This window comes from Sebastes umbrosus, chromosome 23 (assembly GCF_015220745.1).
Source record: "Sebastes umbrosus isolate fSebUmb1 chromosome 23, fSebUmb1.pri, whole genome shotgun sequence".
Classification (NCBI taxonomy): domain Eukaryota; kingdom Metazoa; phylum Chordata; class Actinopteri; order Perciformes; family Sebastidae; genus Sebastes; species Sebastes umbrosus.
This window is the reverse complement of record NC_051291.1, coordinates 7,076,822-7,093,185: the sequence shown is the minus strand read 5'-3', so window position 1 is coordinate 7,093,185 and position 16,364 is coordinate 7,076,822. Positions and strand designations below refer to the sequence as shown.

The window sequence follows — 16,364 nt, the reverse complement described above, 5'->3', positions numbered from 1 at the left end:
GATGTTGACGGCCAAAAATCAAGATGACAACGGCCAAAATGCTAAACTTGAGGCTTCAAAACGGCAGTCAACAAACCAATTGGTGACATCATGCTGACTACATCCAATTATTATATACTGTCTATGATTATAATCTTCACGTGTGGCTTATAATTTACGTTTTTTAATGATTTGAACTAAAATTGGTTGATTTTCAAATGTTTCATGAGTTCATGAGTGTGAACTGATTTTTAGATATATATGTATGCTTTGTCTGTGCTTGGTGGCCATTGAAGCATTTTAGCATTCAAAGTGTCTCTTCTTCTTCTTCTGTTCTTTGTGTCTTCTTGTGAATTCGGAGCAGCTGTTGTCTGAACGAGCTGGAGATAATTGGTGGACAAGTGGAGTTCAACCGGAGAGAGGCGGCATTTAAATGTGTTTTGCCATTAAAGAAACAATCTCATAGGAATCCTTGTCTGTTCCTGAGAACTGTGTGTGTGTGTTAGCATGCTAACAACACGATCTATAAAAGTAACCTTTTAAAGTGTTTGTGTTTATGATCCTTCAACTGTGTTATTATCCCATCAGACACCAACATCTGACCCCAACCCTGACATCTAATTCTGCAGTGATTCTCTTTGTTTCCGCTGAAAAAAACATGACTGAGTTAATGTAATTCCACCTTAAACCAAATGGCCTCATTTGTATTTCACCCTTAACTTGAACCAATCACATTTTCATTTCCCTTCAGCAAACCAATCAGTTCTGCTGCCTGAGCCTCAGTCATGTGTATAATGAGCTGTCAGCCAATCACAGCCGGCCTGGGGCCAGACATTGGCAAGTGATGGAGGAAGTATTCACATCATTTACTTAAGTAAAAGTACTAATACCACACTGTAAGAATACTCTGTGACAAGTAAAAGTCAATGTAATGAAAAGTCTAATCAGGAAAATGTTATACCTACGAAGAATAATGCACTGTAATTGGTGAATATCCCACAAAATCAAATCAAATGTAAGTCACGTAACCTTGAACCAAGAAGTATGGCGACAGCTAATAAACAATATGCTGACGGCCAAAAACAAAGACAGTAACGACCAAAAAACCCCGATGGCGACGGACAAAAAAACAGTATGCTGAAGGAAAAATCAAATCAAATGTATCACGTAATCGTGAACCAGGAAGTATAAAGAGCAACAAACGCAGCGTAGGAAGGAAGTCGGGATGGATAGTTGGTTCAAAAACACACCAGACTTTCTCCCAGGAGACCGCTGTGCATGTCCCGTGTGAAATGAGAAGTCAATGTTGATTTATTTGTCACGTTACATCAAAAAAGTGTATAAATGCCACAATAATGCGCAAGGCGTTTAGCGTGCGATGCCTTTCTTGACTTCCCCGTGGCTATTTTACGACATGTACCCTGCACTGATTGCAATATAAATGCATCCGCATATAAATGCTACGGTAAGACATACGTGACGTACGTGACGTAGTATAAAAAGAGAGAAAGTCAGTTCTGGTTGCAAAAAAACAAGATGGTGACGGCCAAAAACCGGTTTTGGATATAGCCTGAGTCCTCTCTCTGTATAAACACTCTGAAGAAATGATGATTAGATCAAATTAAGAACATCTGCGTTCAGACAAACACACATGCTGATTGTCCTCGTCCGGCCTTTTGCTGGGTGTTTGTTTTCTCCATCTGCAGCAGCTGTTTCTCTGTCTTCAGGCCACTAAAATATGTTTCTTTCTCTCTTTTCCATCCTTCCATCTTTCCTCATTCTCTCTGAATTTCCCTCTCTTTCTGGTTTGAATTTGTTTCCTCAGGTTTTCCTTCACGCCTCCACACATGCACATGAACAGCGAGCAGTCTGCCAGACTGTGATTAGAGAAGAGGGATAAAAAAAGAGAGGAAAAGACTCTCCGATGCTTTGAGCAACAAACACAGCTGATAGACTCTCTGTATGTGTGTGTTGCAGTTATTCAAGCAGCAACAGCTACATTTAAATAATTCACTTCAGTTGTTTTCCTTATTTACAGACGGACAGAAAGACAGACAGGTGTGTTGGGTTGATTGATTTCTTTTAGCCGGAGGGAAAAACGCTCCTCTTCTTCTTCTGCTCTCTCTCTTCCTTTCTTCTTCAGTTTATTTCCTTGGGCGAAAAAAGCGCCTCTTCTTTGCTCAAGTTTCTAAGTGCAGAGAGTAAAAATATGAATCAAGCCAAAGGAATTGCATTCATGCCAACCTTGTTTATTTAAAACCGGGCCGCCTGATTGGCTCTAAGGGAGCCATTTTGGATCCTTTACACAGTCATCATGTGTTCCTGCCGCCAGCCTCACAAAGACCGGATCTAATGGTGCGTTCATGCACTCTTCATTAACTCGCAAAGTCTGAGTTTTTCCAGATTACCAGCAGGCAATTTTCTTTTCCTAGAAGAGCCAATGAAGTGGTGAATCCCAGAGGTAACAAGAGACGTTATTACACAACGACACATTTGCAGGCAAAAAGTGAAGCATGTTAAAAGTAAATATGTCCGTAAAACACCACTTCCTATGTGATAATGTGTGTATATGACTGGAAGTACATTTACTTAAGTACAATTTTCAGGTACTTATACTTTACGTGAGTATTTCCATTTGATGCTAATTTATACTTCTACTCCACTATATTTATTTGATGACTTTAGTTACTTTGCAGATTTAGGTTTTGCAGAAATGCAATGCCAGATGGTTAACGTTGTGAAATGATTGGTTAGGTTTAGGCAACGAAACTACTTGGTTAAGGTCAGATAAAAGATCATCGATTGTGTTCAAATGACAACATTACAATGCAACATAACAACGCAACGTAACAATGTAACACTACAACGTAATGCAACAACGTAATGTAACAACGTAATGCAACAATGCAATGTAACAACGTAATGTAACGTAACAACGTAAGGCAACAACGTAAAGCAACAATGTAATGTAACGCAACACTCTAACAACGTAACGTAACAATGTAACGTAACATAACATAACAATGTTATGTAACAACGTAACATAACGTAATGCTACAATGTAACGCAACAATGTAACATAACAACGTAATGCAACAATGTAACGCAACAACGCAACGCAACAACTAACGCAACAAAGTAACGCAACAACATAACGCAACAACGTAACACAACAACGCAACACAACAACGTAACGCAACAACGTAACGCAACAACGTAACGCAACAACGTAACGCAACAACAACTTTACTGCAATATTTCTATTTTATGATACTTTATACTTCTACTCTACTACATTTATTTGATGACTTTAGTTACTTTGCAGACTTAGATTATTAATACAACATATAAAGCAACACATAGAATGTGAGAGTAGAGAGTTTAGGCTCTGCTTCAATTATTAACATCTTGCAGGGGGGTTTTCATTACTACTAATACTGCTGCTAAAATTCAAATTTTGTTGCATAGCACAATTCATGCATTGAATGGTTCCTCTACAATCACAACTACATTTTGTTATGTAGACGTTAAAGCAGGAAGAACTGCAGCCACGTTCAAAAGTTTCCATTTAAATGTTTTTAAAAACTTCTCCTATTGTTACTGACGACAATATAATGAAAGAAAAGATACCTGAGACGTTTGTTTTATATAATTATAGCTCTTGTCACAGCAGCCTGTAAACTCTGTCTCTGACCAATTTTTACCTTCGATCGTCTGACCCAGCACAACACACACACACAACACACACACACACTGTACTGCGTGGTTTTGTTGTCGTAAATCACAGCTGTGACAGATTGGTGTTGCCAAGAGGAAAATATATAGCAATTTAAACATCACATTCTTACAGGGTGAGTAATGATGAGCGCAGGACGACTGACAGGGAAACAAGAATAGAGAGAAAGCAGAGAAATAATCACAGAGCTCAACTCACTGTCTGACAAACTGTCTGTCTGCACTCATCAGTCTGTCTGTCCGTCACAGTTTATCAGTCTCTATATTTAGTTTTATGTATTTATCGGAGTATATTTGTCAGTCACAGTCTGAAAGTTTCAACCTGAAACTAAGAGACTGCTGAAACTAACATGACGGAAATATATGGAGGATGGAACCTGCCAAAATAAAATATATATATATATATAAATAAATAAATGACTCAATAAATAAATAAATAAGTCATTAAATGTAGCAAAATTAATATTAAAAATAAATGTAGCCATTAATTAATTCATTGATAAAATGTGACATAAATTCATATTTCTATATTAATTTGCTTTTTTATTTATTTATTTTTTAATTAATTCCCTTATTTATTTACTCTTCAGTTTAATTTTCCCTTTTATTTATTTATGAATTCATTTTTATGAATTTATTTTTGCATTTATTATTAGTTTATTTTTGCATTTATCTTTTATTTATTTTTGCATCTTTTTTATTTATTTTATATTCATTTTTAAATCTGTGTATTTATTTATGTATTTGTGCATGTATTTATTCATTTCTGCATGATTTTTCCATTGCATTTCATCCCTTATTTATTTCTCCAAACTTATTTCTTTCTTTCAAAATTAATAAAAAATGCATACATGAATATATAAAAGAGAAATTTAAACAGAAGAGTAAATAAATAATGGAATCAATACAAAGATAAATAAATAAAAAAGCAAATTAAAAAAAGAAATATCAATTTATGTAACATTTGATCAATTAGTTAATGGCTATATTTATTTTTAATATTATTTTTGCGAACCTACTGAATTTCCGAATTTACAACATGAGCCCCGTCATTTTTAGCCTATATTTGTTTACATTTTGGCCCCATTAAGAGTATGCATAATTAGCTGGTCGCAGCTCCTGTTTACAGTCTACCCATGGATGTACTGCCAACTATCACTGGATTTCTTTGATACTGAAGTAAAGTTAAAAATGTGATGACTCTCAGGCAAGTTCTGCAGCTGTAAGAAGATGACGATATCCTCGCAAAGCCACAGTGTATCTAAAGATATAAAGATACGTAGATCATGTCTGTGTGTTCACCGAGTCATGACTCAGAAAGAAAGCACCTTAATCGCCTCCCTGAGCCGAGTGTCACATCTACTGCTGCCGCTCCGACTGCTGACAAATCAGCCGCCTTACCTCAATAAATTACTTCCAGAGAACCTTTTCCTTTCACCTCACGCAGTATCTTTGCCTCACTTCAACTCTCCCGCCCCCCCTCGGGGAGACGCCTCAACTCCTGACCGGAAACCTGATATAGAAGAAGCGCCGAGCATTAGAGAAAAGAAAGCAGCTGGACACCATCTTCAGTGACGTTACTCGGAAAGACACAAGATGTCCAACAGCTGGAGCCTCCAAATGAGGTCGAGAGCAACAATAACATCACTCTGAATGTAGAGGAAACCAACACACACACAGTTCTAACCTTTAAAAAGACATCTGGGGAAACTTTATAAATGCCAGTGAAATATTTATTTTGTCATTACAGTTTATTTTCTAATGTTTAAATAATCATTACAATCCCCTGTGAGGCTTGTTTTGAAGATGAAGTGAAATACCTCCCGACACACACTCTGTTTGTGGCGTCTCTGTGAGCGATGTGACATTTTTAAATTCCTGTTACAGCGGTTCTGCACGACTGGACGCTCTAATAGAAACACACAGTTTCCTCTCTCTAATAACAAGCTCAACAATGACAAAATATTTTATTTGAATTACTTTTAAAATTGGCAGTTTCCACCTGCAGGGAGTCACCTTGTTGCAGGGAGAAAAAACACCTAAATATGCAGCCCACAAATGTGCGATTGGGGAGAAATAAGCAGTGGACTGTTTCTGTTTTAGTCTTTTTTCTATTTCTCCAATAGTAACAAGGCGTCCACATCAAATGCAGCTTTCAAAAGAGGCCCACAGAGAAGCACCATTAACCTTTAACCACACACTGCTCTGCCTGCAGGACGCTAAAACAGAAAATGTGGAGCTCCCCTCTTTCTGGTCATTTTCTAAAAGAGTGTTCTGTCGTAAAAATAACCTGGTTACACAGTGTACAACTGAAACCTCAGAAACATGGGACAACAATATGTCTGGTCGTCGCCAAAAACAAAGATGGTGACGGCCAAAAACCACGATGGCAATGGCTACAAACCAAGTTGGCGACAATTAAAAACATAGATGGCGACGGCTTAAAACTAACAATGCGACGGCCAAAAACCAAGTTGGCGATGGCTAAAAACCAAGATGGCGATGGCTAAAAACCAAGATGGCGATGGCCAAAAACCAAGATGAGGATGGACAAAAACCAAGTTGACGACTGCCAGAAACCAAGAAGGCGATGGCTAAAAACCAAGATGGCGATGGCTAAAAACCAAGATGGCGACGATTGAAACCTGAGATGGCGACGGCCAGAAACCAAGAAGGCGATGGCCAAAAACCAAGAAGGCGATGGCCAAAAACCAAAATGGCGACGGCTAAAAACCAAGTTGGCGACGGTCAAAAAACAAGATGGCGATGGCTAAAAATCAAGATGGCGACGATTAAAAACTGAGATGGCGAAGGCCAAAAACCAAGTTGGCGATGGCGAGAAACCAAGTTGGCAAAGGCCAAAAACCAAGATGGCGACGGCTAAAAACCAAGTTGGCGACGGCCAGAAACCAAGAAGGCGATGGCCAAAAACCAAGATGGCGACGGCTAAAAACCAAGTTGGCGACGGCCAAAAACCAAGATGGCGATGGCCAAAAACCAAGATGTCGATGGCCAAAAACCAAGATGGCGACGGCCAAAAACCAAGTTGGCAACAGCCAGAAACCAAGGTGACGATGGCCAAAAACCAAGATGGCTATGGCCAAAAACCAAGATGGCGACGGCCAAAAACCAAGTTGGCAACAGCCAGAAACCAAGGTGACGATGGCCAAAAACCAAGATGGCTATGGTCAAGAACCAAGATGGCGACGGCTAAAAACCAAGTTGGCGACGGTTAAAAACTGAGATGACGAAGGCCAAAAACCATAATGGAGACGGCCAAAAACCAAGATGGCGATGGCTTATAACCAAGATGGTGACGGGCAAAATCACGAACTCAAGGCTTCAAAACGGCAGTCCACAAACTAATGGCTGGCGTCACGGTGACCACGTCGACTTCTTATATACAGTCTATGATTTCAAGGCCTGAATCAACGTTGCTCTTCAACAGGAAGCAGCTTAATGAAGAAATCCACTTGTGTCTCTTTCTATAGTTTCTTTAAGTCGTGTTTTTACAGCTCCGACTCTCTTATGCTCCTTCTGTCTGTCGCAGAGAGAGAGAGGGTAATGGAGGTCACTGCCGACTGTGATCCGTCTTTTCACCGCTACACTCTTCCTCTTTTCTCATTTTTTTTTCACTCCATCACCAGCTCCTCTTGACCCTCTTCAACCCTCTTTCTTCTTCTTCTTCTTTCTTCTCTTCATTTGTGTTTCTGTGCATTTTTAATAGTGCTGGATTTCATTTTATCTCTCCATCTGCCTCTTGTTTGTTCTCCTCTTATTTATTTCTATTTTAGCCTCCTCCTCCTCACGGTTCGTGAGACTTAAAGAGGGCCAGTGTAGCAGAGAGACTTTTACAGACACTATATATTATACATACAGCAAGAGAGAGAAGATCAAAGCGTTACGTAAACTCAGTACAGTCAGGGAGGGAAGATAAAAGCAGGAGAAGGCAGATAGAGATGAAATAAAACGCATAATGACGGAGACAAGTCCTGCCTGAAATCTTAAGATATCAACCTGATATTAAGACAAAACTCTTGTACACGTAAACAGCATTTTCTGATCACCATCTGAAGGAGGTCATAGTCAGAATAAGTACCGACAAATAACTGTAAGACATGCAGAGTTTTACACTGCGTCCTATTTCCATACTAGAGAATATCTGTACTGATGCTGGCAGTGCACCATTTTTAACTGTCGCATGTTTTAGCGTCAAAATTTGCTCAAGCCCTGCCTAAAACAGTTTCCCATGTGACCTGACGTACGCTTCTGCATGATGATGCTGCTACATGTCCTTATCCATAGTCAGTGTGTATTACCTACAGTAGATGACGGTTGACGTGCTCCCAGTTTGGAGAAGCAGACAGGAAAGATCAGATCAGAAAGTCACACAAAAACACAAACTAACTAACATCGGTGTGACAGGAACCTTTAGACTTAGTTCTTAGTTTCGGGTTAGAATTAGGCTTAGGTTAGGATCAATAAGGGTCCTCACAAGCATAGCAGTACAAATGTGTGTGTGTGTGAGATCAGCATTACTCTGTCACTCCAGCTGACATGAAAACAGACCACACACACACACACACTGTTATCTTGTGTGTCATCTTGTTCCATTAAAGAGCTTCTTCTCTCCTTATCAGCTACAACCTACAAACACACACTCACACACACACACACACACACACATACACTCAGCTATCAGTAGCTACCAGATAAAAGGAGGTTATGTTTAGCTGAAGGGAGGGAAGTCTGACTTTTTAGGGAGAGCAGGTCTTTTATTCTTTCTCTTACTCCATAAATCTCATTTTTCCCTCTCAGGCAACATTTATTACATGAAAGAGAGGTCAAATATTGCATCAAAGCATCAAAAAGACGACGTTCATGTGCACCACGGGTCATAAAGATATGTTTTACATGCAGAGGATCAATCGTGTCTCTGTATCGGGGTTTTATATTCATCTAATAGGCTGCTAGAGTCCAAACACAAACATGCAGATATTACTAAATATTACTGATTTCACTCTAGTGAATCACAGGACTAACGATACCGACGAGTCACATGACTAACGACTCACGTGACTCACAGAGCTGACGATACTAATAACTTACGTGACTAACGACTAACGACTCACGGGACTCACGGGACTGACAATACCAACGACTCACGTGAGTCGCTAGTCATATGCCTCACATGACTGACGATACTAACGACTCATGTTACTAACGACTCACATTACTAACGACTCACATGACTCACTGAACTGACATACTAATGACTCATGTTACTAACGACTCACGTGACTCACGGAACTGACATACTAACGACTCACGTGACTCACAGAGCTGACGATACTAATAATTTACGTGACTAACGTCTCACATGACTCACGGGACTGACAATACCAACGCCTCATGTGAGTCGCTAGTCATATGCCTCATGTAACTGACGATAGTAATGACTCACGTGACTAACAACTCATGTAACTAACGACTCACATGACTCACTGAACTGACATACTAACAACTCATGTTACTAACGACTCACGTGACTCACGTGACTCACGTGACTGACGATACCAACGAGTCACGTGACTACAGTCTGATGTGACAAAATAAGTCAACGTTACTTTTAGTTTCACACGGTACACGAACAGCGGTCTCCTGGTTGAATGTCTTGTGTTTGATTGAACGTGTCTAATAAAGAGCACGGTCGCTACTTTATTCTTTCCTTTTTCCTTTTATTCTTTATTAATAATCAACACTTTCCCCCCCATCGCAATAATCTTAGTGACAACAAAATCAATCTGTTTCAAAATAAAAGCTCGTTGTCTCTCTTTTATTCACAGTAAAATGTGTGTTTGTGTTTGTTTGCCTGTTTGTTGAGTGCTGTTTGATTCATGTTTAAAACACTGCCAGAGCCATGATAGTACAGAGTCTAGTTTAATCCCACCCCAGTGTTGTTTTAATCCCATTACTGTTTGTGTCTTTAACAAGTTTATTTGTTTGCAAAAAAGCAAACTGTAGCAAGCAGCAGCAGGAACAATGCTGAGTAGTTCCACGTCTGCTGCACAGCCTCCTTTTTCTTTTCTTTTTTTTTAAAGAAAAGCTTGATTTGAACTTGTTTAAGATTTTATTTGGGTTCAAATCTGGAGGTCAAGGTGATCAGTTTGACATTAGGGGATGTGGTGAACTGAACTGGGACAACAGATGGATGATGGGCTGTTAGTTTAGGAAGCGTTTGATTTATGGAGCGGACTTTTTTCTATGAGTGGAGCACGCATTGTAAACGTCAATATTGTAGTAGTTCACATAGCTGTTCACACGCAGCAGCAATGCTTTTAGAATAGATTTTCAATAGAGATTCAGTAGAAGTACCAGAGTTCAGCAGCAGGAGGTGACAAACTGCAGTTTCCTGTTCACGAAATTCACTTCAGGATTCATCTGGAGGAAGAGAATCATGAGTCTGTTCAGAATATGTGTGTGTGTGTGTGTGTGTGTTGATAACAGTGCTCGTCTGATCGACCACAATTACATCCCAACAGAAGGAGACAGAGAGGAAGTGGGTGGAAGGAGGAGAGAACTATTGATATGGTAATATCTGCCACACACACACACACACACGGGAGAATAGCAGGTTTTATTTTCTGTCTCTGAAACCTTTTATCACAATAAAAGACTGAAACCTCTCATTAGAGACAGAGGGAGGAGAGACGTAATGCGTTTAAGTGAATTCGAGCAAAATGAAACGCAGTGAAGGTGACGAAGCCCGACTGTTCATAATTATTGTTATTATCTCAGAGCCTTCGGAGCCTTTCCACGCCAATTTTCTGCATAATGAGCCCATTCTCACAGGAAGTTGTTCGTTAAAATACGCCAGGTCTTCGACACCTCAGGCTGCGAAACATTTGGTTTGAACATAAAGTGTTTTTTAATACAGTCTGGGGGCTCTAACGGATCCGATTGTCCTCAGTAACCTGCAGCTTCAGTAACTTGACGTCTGGTGTTAGCAACAGGCTAGCGGCTGTGTGTGGGTACAGTTTGGTTGCTATGGTGCACATGGTTCTGTGGATACTATATTGGGTGTCTGGTACGTAGACGTGTTCACATGGCGCTTACGTTCTGAACTTCTGTTTTTAAGGGGGTTAGGTTTAGGCAACACAACCACTTGTGTTAGGAAGGAATCACGTTAGTTTCACTGACTAACGACTCACGGGATTGATGATACTAATGACTCCAGTGATTAAAAACTCACGGGACTCACCAGACTGACAAGCGACTCATGTTACTAGTGACTCACGGGACTCACAGGACTGACGATACTAGCGACTCACATGACTACTGACTCACGGAGCTAATGATACTAACAATTCACGGGACTAACGACTCACAAGACTCACAAGACTCACGTGACTAACGATACTTTCGACTTACGTGACTAACGACTCATGTGACTCACGGGACTCACGGGACTGACAATACTAACAACTCAGCTGACTAACGACTCACGTGACTGATGATACTATCGACTCACGGGACTCACAGGATTGATGATACTAACAACTCACTTGACTAACGACTCATGTAACTAACGGAACTGACATACTAACGACTCACGTGACTAACGACTCATGTAACTAACGACTCACGTAACTCACTGAACTGATGATAATAACGACTCCTGTGATTCACAGGACTGACGATACTAACGACTCACGTGAGTAATGTCTCATGTAACTAACGAAACTGACAATACTAACGGCTAAAGGGTGCCTCTGTGCGTCGGTTTCTGATGCTGAGGGGCGCTGACCAAATGGTGGTATTTGACGAGTTGGGAGTGAGAACGGGTTGCCGATGTGTAACGGCCTTTGAGTCTTTGTTAGCATCGTCTTGTTTTTTTAAGAGATTTTGCAAACAATTACGTCACCTCTAGATTTCACTTTGTTTAGTCTGAACACAACTCGAAGTTTGAGAAACTCTGGTAAACATGAGTCAGCAGTTTTTTTGGCATTAATGGGCTTCCATACACATGGACTCAAGAAGTGAAGTTAGTTTCACAGTGGAACTTTCTTTAAACTGTAAACGATATTCTACACACACACACACACACTTAGGACATAAATTGCTGCATACAGACTCAATTTGACACACACACACACACGCACGCACACAAAACACAATGTAGTGATGTCAGATTAATAGTGCTGAGGTGCGTTCTGGGCCTCGGGCTGCAGATAGAACCTCAATCATCCATCACCCCTGACTGCTCATATAATTACTACACACACACACACACACACACACGCACACGCACGCACACCCACACACCCACACACACGTACACACACACACACACATACCAACCAACGCACACACACACAAAGAGTCTGTCATTTTCTTGTGTTTTCTCCACTTGTCTCGAGGAAACAACCAATTTCCTCTGAACATTTCAATTTACCTCAAAAGCTCTCTCTCGTTTCCTGTCTCTGTCAGCCTCGCTCTGTCCTTCTCCCTGATTGGCCAAGAGTTACACGCTTGCTATTGATTGGTCATTGATTAATGTGTCAGAAAAACTAAGAAAAATGCCAGAAGGTAAAAATTTAAAATGCACATTTCTGTAAATCTGATGCCCTGTGTCCTCTAGTTGTTGCTACTCAAAAAGAAGAAATTGATGTTTTATATTTGCTGGTTTGTTTATGACGGAGGTTAATTAGTGATCATGTGATCATTAACGGGTCTAATTAAGCAATACAAGTGGACAAGGCTTGTCGTTACCGGTGTTACACAGCGTTTGACATTACTTGCCCACCGCCCCGCCGTCGTTTAGCTTTTTATGTAGTTAATTTTCACGTATCAGCGCTGTGTTATAAATACGTAGTCGGACGATGGACGCTACAAACTGAAAGTGAAAGTGTCACAACAGAGAAGTGGACACGTGGAAACATTGGTGGTTTTCTCATATGATCTTCAGACAATATCTGGAGAATCAGGTCAGGAGTTTCCTTTTCAAACGTGTAGCACACAACAAGAGATCCGTGTCAGATGCGTTTTCATATTCTGGAAATACTCAGTTTGGTTTAGACGAAGGGTGGCGCCTGGATAGTGGCAGGAGGCAGGACATGACGCAAAAACACTGCGGTCACAGAGCCGGTTCGGATTTGTCTGAAGATTTCGGCGTCGGCCCTTACCGACAGAAGTTCCTGAATCTCGTCGTCTCTCCAGTTTGACATTTTCGTTGGCGTCTTCGTGTAAATGACCATTCTTCTTCATCCTCAGGATGTTTGTTTTCTTCTGTTTTTTGCGCCACTAACCGTCATCAACACGCCCAAACACTCAGACAACCCGTTCTCACTCCCAGTTCTTCAAATACCGCTGTTTGGTCAGCATCCCTCGGCATCACAAACTGGCGTACGGAGGCACCCTTTAGCAACAGTATGTGATGAACCAAGCTTTCAACTAACTCCAATGTAAACCTGCCCGCGGCGTTATTTGATGGTTCAACCAGGCGACCGCTGTTTGTGTCCTGTGTGTGACTTAAAGTAACGTTGACTTTTATTTTTGTGTCAGTGTGCTGACTTGACTATGACTTGACCCAAACTGCATGTGATTATCATAAAGTGGGCATGTCTGTAAAGGGGAGACTCGTGGGTACCCAGAGAATCCATTTACATTCACTTATCTGGAAGTCCGAGGTCAAGGGACCTCTTTGAAAATGGCCATGCCAGGGAGTTGGCAGAGTAAAGTGTGTTTAATGACTGGTCCAAATGTTTTGCACGTCTCACATCCAGCTCCTCTGGGTAACGTCTAGATAAGTTCAGAGTTGTAGTGCATGTGTGAAAGGGACTTCTGAGACTAAACCAACTGATCTGTAGATGTGACAAATCTGAAAAAGTTTGTGTTTTAAAGCGTGTGTGTGTGTTTTGTGGTTTGTGCTGCTGCCAGCTGGTTTGTAAATCTTCTCATGTTTCATCTATTGTCTCTGAAGAAGAAGCTAAAGCGTTGCGTTTGTCTGTTTCTGAGACCATGTGTCGTCATTTCTGTGAATGGATCTCCAGATGTGTCACCGCTGTGTGTCCACAGATGCCGGCGTCGGCTTCATCATCATACAAAGCACTTTAATGTCTCCTTCAGTCTGGTAAATCTAATGCTTTTATGTTGGTCTGTGGTTACTAATCATGGTTTCATTATCTCATTATCTCCTGATAACACATATGGTGCGAATATTACACGTTTAGATAAGAACTGAATTATCTGATATCTGTGACATCGGCTCTCTTGTAATCACAGCTTAATTATTTTCCAATGTTTTATGGTGCTAATTATTTTAGGAAAATGGTTTGATGTCTAATTATCTCAAGATGTGAAACAGCGTTTTATCAGTGCTGAAGGAACATTACAACTTAATTATCTCCTTGTCTCAAAATAATGAGCAACTTCTTATTGAGGTATCAAACTGTTTCATGATCAGGACGACAAACAGGTGATAGAACACTGTTGAAAGTTGAAATATCATGTCAGTGTATTGAGGACATAGTCAGGAATACAGATTTAAAAATGTTTTTATATAAAACATCAGTTCAAATGTTATGTTATGTTATGTTATGTCATAATTTACTAAATGAACATCATGATGTATTGAAGAAGACTTGAAACTAGCGATTGAGACCATAAATTCATGTTTACAATGTTTACTGAGGTAATAAATCAAGTGAGACGTCGGCTCATTTTCTCATAGACTTCTATACAATCAGACTTCTTTTTGCAACCAGAGGAGTCGCCCCCTGCTGGCTAGTAGAAATAATGAAGGTTTAAGACACTTCATCATTGGCTTCACTTCTCAGACCTGGAGGTTGGCGCCTGATTACAGTGAAAGAAAGAATGTAAACATCAGCTACGGAGATGAAAGACGACCTGACGCTGAACTATAATCACACACCAGAGGCAGACACAGCGACACCGCCGTACAACGATACCCCCCAAAATCCACCTGAGCTGCCTCACAAGGAGAACAGCATCAGTGTGTGTTTACTGGATGAAGCTCAGCTCAGTTCTTCGTTTCCTGAGTAATTAAAAATGTGATGCGACCTCTGAGAAAACTTGTGTTTCTATGTGGGAAATCATTCTTGCTTTGCACTGCAGAGACACAAACCAACTGTGAATGTGTGTGTGTGTTGACAGTGGATTAGTTTTCTCTCTGACAGCAGCGAAACAAAGAAACACAGATAATGTCACAGCGACTCCTCCTATCTGCTCCTCTCTTCTCCCTCTCCTCCTTCCTCTTCCTCACCTCCTCTCCCTCCTGACTTCCTCCTCTCTTATCTGCTCTCTTCCTAATCCTCCTTTCTTCTCTTCCTCTCTCTCGCTGGCTGATTTCAATATGAATGAAAGTTGAGCTGATTTTCCTCGAGGCGAAACACTCGCTCTCTCACACACACGCTAAATATTCATTTGCGTTTTTATTTTTTGTCTCTGCAAACTGAATTAATTTAATTTCTGTTTGGCTTCGTTCACACTGAGACGCCAAAACTGGACTCACTGGATTATATCTCTGTGTGTGTGTGTGTTGCATTGAGCTTTCAGGGCATGAATATAAATTAATATAATGTGTGTTTGTGTGAGTAATACACGGCATCCTCTGCCTTTTGTTTCTGTCTAGCAGCAACAGAGTATTATGTCATTTTACCATGGCAACAGAGACTCCTGGACTCTGATTGTACTCTGAGGTTTTTGCATAATTTCAGATTCAGTGTCAGAATATTTCCATAACGTTATTGAGAGAAGCATTGGAGACAATGAAGGAAGCAACAATAGTTACTATCAAAACTTTTTTAGTGGTGCGGCTTTTTGATAGAAATGTTTGTCCAGACTGAAATAACTAAAGGATGGATCGCCATGAAGTTTTGTACCGACATTCATTCTGTCTATCCAGCCAATTTAGACTGTTGTCAGGATATAAAATAGGCGTTATCGATCGCTATGGGCACCATAGATCATAGGCGCAGTTTGAACTTTAAGGTTGGGGGTTCACAAAAAGAAAATCTAGAGGGGATGTGATGTGTACGACGCAGAGAGGTCTAATGTATTGAGATGCGTCATTATTACAAGTGTGGGTGACAAAATCAATTTGATTGCATTGTTTTCTATTGGAATATCCGACTCCTAACTGGCCGCGAGCGCCGAAACGCTGCGCAGCGTGCCGTTTTGAGCTGAACTTTTGTCAGACGCCCTGTTTCTATTTATTGCTGTCGCTCGCTTTGAAAGCGCCGCAACGGACGAGGAACGGCTGATTGGTGAGGTTGAAATTTCACTACAAATACCTAAATAAGGAGGCAGCTGGTTGGATGGAGATCAATTGAAAGATTACTGAGGCTGCAGTTGGCTTTATTGTATATAATTTTCAGTAAATATCACAATATAAAACCTGTGTTTTCTGTTTAAAAAACACAAAAGTCAGATGAGAGCAAGTACTACTCATCAATCTTTTAAGTGGTCACGTCTCTAGTCTGATCTTGACCGAACAGCTGATGGTACGTGCTTTGTGTACATGACGTAACAGATGTGCATATTTAACGGAGTATGGACAATCTATTCTGTCAAGAAGACAAATCGAGGTCGATATAATTCATCATTACAATAAATTATTAGTTCTGCGT

At 40.5% G+C, this 16,364-nt stretch overlaps 1 long non-coding RNA gene across 1 annotated transcript; it reads left to right on the top strand.

Annotated features, from left to right (window-relative positions):
• Positions 1 to 9,944: 9,944 nt before the first annotated feature.
• Positions 9,945 to 14,783, top strand: LOC119482641. The gene is made up of 3 exons (XR_005205484.1): positions 9,945 to 10,108; positions 10,222 to 10,305; positions 14,553 to 14,783. It is a non-coding gene; the product is annotated as an uncharacterized LOC119482641 (long non-coding RNA).
• Positions 14,784 to 16,364: the final 1,581 nt, after the last annotated feature.